Source organism: Bos grunniens, chromosome 8 (assembly GCF_055505025.1).
Source record: "Bos grunniens cultivar Pamir isolate PY7600 chromosome 8, Bosgru_T2T1.0, whole genome shotgun sequence".
Lineage (NCBI taxonomy): Eukaryota > Metazoa > Chordata > Mammalia > Artiodactyla > Bovidae > Bos > Bos grunniens.
Genome location: NC_141172.1, coordinates 78,080,932 through 78,085,474, shown reverse-complemented (window position 1 = coordinate 78,085,474; position 4,543 = coordinate 78,080,932).

Here is a 4,543-nt window from a genome sequence, read left to right as displayed (position 1 = left end):
GACTGATTTCCTTTAGGATTGACTGGTTTGATCTCCTTGCTGTCTAAGAGACTCTCAAGGGTCTATTCCAACACCACAGTTCAAACATATCAATTCTTCAGTGTTCAGCCTTTTTATGGTCCAACTCTCACATCCACACACAACTACTGGAAAAACCATAGCTTTGACGAGATGGACCTTTGTTGGCAAAGTAATGTCTCTGATTTTTAATATGCTATCTAGATTTGTCAAAGCTTTTCTTTCAAGAGGCAAGCATATTTTAATTTCATAACTGCAGACACCATCCACAGTGATTTTGCAGCCTGAGAAAATAAAGTCTGTCACTGTTTCTATTGTTTCCCCAACTATCTGCCATGAACTAATGGTCCCATCCCATCCCATCCAGCATGGGACCAGATGCTATGATATTTGTTTTTTGAATTTTGAGTTTTAAACCAACTTTTTTCACTCTCATCTTTCACCTTCACCAAGAGGCTCTTTAGTTCCTCTTCGCTTTCTGCCATAAGGGTGGTGTCATCTGCATATCTGAGGTTACTGATATTTCTCCTGGAAATCTTGATTCCAGCTTGTGCTTCATCCAGCCTAGCATTTCTCATGATGTACTCTGCATATAAGCTAAATAAGCAGGGTGACAATACACAGCCTTGACACACTTTTTTCCCAATTTGGAATCAGTCCATTATTCTATGTCCAGTTCTAACTGTTGCTTCTTGATCTGCATACAGGTTTCTCAGGAGGCTGGTAAGGTGGTCTGGTATTCCTATCTCTTTCAGAATTTTCCACAGTTTTTGTTTGCCATCCACCACGGTTCGCCACACCAGAAACTGCACCCAGTGTGTGCAGCCAGTCAAGTCCCAGGTATTTAATGAGTATCTTCCATGTTTGTGACATTCACTTGGAGATATAAGGATAAATAAAGTGAAATAAGGACCCATCTAGAGAAAAATTAAAGCTCAGAAGCATGTGTATAGTTATTATCCAACAAACGATTGGTTAAAATCCAGGATTATCTTAAAGTTCAACCAAGTAGGAATTTGACTGAAACATAAAACTTGGGCTAAGTGAACCCCAGTCCTCCCAGGTGAGGTTGGTGGGTCCCGTTGATAAGGCTGTTAAAATCGCCTTTAGCAATGCACCTCTGAAGGCTTCCCTTCTGGCTCAGCAGTAAAGAATTTACCCGCCACGTCAGGAGACTCAAGAGACATGGGTTCAATCTCTGGATTGGGAAGATCCCTTGGACGAGGGCACGGCAACCCACTCCAGGATTCTCGTCTGGAGAGTCCCAAGGACAGAGGAGCCTGGTGGGTGACTGTCTGTGGCTGCAAACAGTCAGATACAACTGAAGCAACTGAGCACAGCATAGCACAGCCCACCTCAGAAAATTCAAGTGATGGGTCTGTTCTCAGTACTTTTTAAGAAAGTAAACCAGAGCTCAGAAGAGTATTTGCATAGGACTCTGGGGACACATCGATTTCTGGATTGTCTGGGTATTTTCAGGATTGATGCTGAATTGGAAAAGAATAGTAATTGATTTGGAGTGCATATTTAGAATTTTTCAATGTCATATTTGTAACTTTCCCTGTAATTTTCCTGTAATCTATTTTCAAAGCAAATTTAGAATTGGTTTTAAAAACAATGGATGTATACTGAAACCATGCTAGCATAAGTCTTTTAGATTTAATAGAACTCTAGAAAAATGATGAATATTATATGTAGATTTCAAACATAAAAGTGTACTCCCAATTCATCCCCTATTAGTATTCACTATGGAGGAGCATGCAGGACTAGAAGGGTATGTTTTGGTCATAACCATAAAATTTTCATTTCTAAAAATAACATTATGAGACTATCTCTTTTATTACACAAAAATTTCAATCCCTCCTTGCTTCTCCTTACTGAATCTCCCTCCTCAAGTTCCATGTCTAAAAAGCTATCCTTCACTTTAGCCTGCCTCTTCTCACCTCTTCAACAGCTTTCTCTGATGAATTGCCACCTCCAAGCAGGAGAGCACAGCAGTACTTTTAAGCATGAGAAATCTGCTTGATAAATCTGCAGTTCACTATCAGACAACTTGACTGTTCAAGAATATTTTTTCAGTTTGGATCCCAGTGCAACTGACTGGTCTTTGTGGAGTTGAATGTTAAAACTGGGATGTTTCTGGGGAGAGTAAGATGGGCTATTTGCACTGGGCTCCTGGTCCCAAACAATAGCTGATCATGGAGACACAGGAATGGGACTGCAGGCAGAAAATGCCCATTGTGAGGTTTTAAATTTGTATCCTGCCAAGAAAAATTATCCACAGCATAGAAACAGGCAAAAGGATGAGTATGAATCCTTTAGCGCCCTGGTGAAGCACTGCCTAACAAGCCTGCTAAAGAGATACCTGACTCTCTAGGGGAGTGTAACTTGTTTTGCACAATTGATTAAGGTCCAGACATTTACAATTCTCTGAAACTGATAAGGTGGGCTGAATTTCTTTCCTGATTCTGAGACAAGACAGCCAGAGATGATACTTTCCTGGCTCTGTGGCTTACTCACCAGTGAGCATCTAATTTATTAATCTTATATCGACATTTCTGAATTTCCCATTGACCATAAACATCCCAAGTTTCCTTTTTTTTTTTTTTTTTTTAATTTGGATGTGTAGGGTCTTAGTTGCGGCATGTGGGATCTAAGTTCCCTGATCAGGGATCAGATCTGGGCTCCCTGACTTGGGAACATGGAGTCTTAATCACTGAATCGCTAGGGAAGTCCCTTATATTCTCCTTTTGAACTGGTGTTGCCATCTTTCTGTTTCTCCATTAATGATTCAGATGCTATATTGTGAAAACTTTGGCACATGTTCACTCTCTACTGTCCAAAAGTGTTTTTAAGTGTTTTGGACATTATGTTTTTACACTTTTTACCAATCCACAATGCCTATACTGAACTATGAGTTGATACTGTTCATCAAGATCTCACTGTCCTCGTGAATGGCTTAATTATATGGCATTAAATGCTTATTAAAAGCATTAATTTCTCTAAAGTACATTTAAATTATGGCATAATCCTTGTGTCTCTGTTTTGGTACTTATTTTTGATATAGCAGGAGTTTTGAAAAATGAAGAGGCCTGACTTGACTTCTGAGAAGTCCTGGTTGGTCATCACCTTCTGAAATGTGCTAGAAAAATGTGAGAAAGTCTCTCCTTGTCGCTAAATTGTCAATGGAATTTTAAAGATGTATTGAACATTGAGAAACATCAACGCACACCCCTCTTTTCTTCCTGAAATAAGAACTTAAGGATGTCCTAAGGGCAAGGAAACCTTTCCCCCTTTCCCTTTGATTTTGTTTTTCTTTTTATGTCTCCTTCACAGTCTGGGTACCATTAACACCTGACATCAAAGTCACAGGCCAAAAGCATGACCTTCCTCAAAGGAATTCTAGAGAAAATTACTTTTCAAAAATGGCCAGTTATAGCTGTAGAATTTTGGGAACCTGAAGGTAGAGTACAGAGATTAGAGCCTGCTCTCCAGAGCTGCTTAGGTAATACTGCTCTCTGTGTTCTTGGCAGAAGCCCCCTGGATCCACGAAGCACATCACCTGTATGTAATAGCAGCTCTGGATCTGGGGCTCAGGAAAATCACAAATTCAGCATATGCAACGCTGAACTCATGACGCACTCTTTCTCATCTTCCCCATCTCAGTCAAGAACCATATTTTCAGATGACAAATCTTGAAGTCAATTTTAAAATCTCTTCCTCTTATGATGGAATCCAGCCAAGTTTCACTGATTCTACCACCAAAATATCCCTTGAATTGATCCACACATCCCATGTCCATTGCCTGTAGCTAATGTGACACAACATTATTTCTCCCCTGAATGACCGACATAGATTCCATAACTCATATACCCACACCCATCATTACCTTTCTTCAGTTTCAGTAAATACAACAAATAGCGGTCCATCAGCTCACTTAGAATGAATTCAACCCGTGACTTAGCCTACAAGGCTCCTGATGACTTGCGCCCACATATCTCTCCAAGATATCTCTGCACGTATTCTTCTCCCCTTTATGCTGTCATCTCTATCTGCACTGGCCTTCCTTCAGTTTTTGACAATGTCAGGCCCCAGACTGCCTCAGGATCCTTCCCATGCTGAGAACACTCTCTTCTCTCCTTGGCACCTCAGAGATGACTTCCTGACTCCTAGATGAGTCAGACCTTGTTACAAGTTTTCACTTCACTTCATGTTTCTCTATCAAACAATTTTCCACAAAGGGAATTGTAGCAGTATATTAAGTGTTTGAATATTCAATGTGTCATTGATATGTGGAAGTATATATATATATATATATAATTCTCTTTCCCTTTCTGTGTGTTTGTGCAAGGATGACTCTAGATCTGAGTGAAAATCTACCTCTTTCTCTACACTCTTTCAACCACATGGACACCAGGGAATTCTTTCTCAAGACCAAGGGTATTGCACCATTGAGAGTGGGGAAACATGCTTTCTGTCAAGAGGGAGGGGCCATATGCATACCTATGACTTATTCATGTTGATG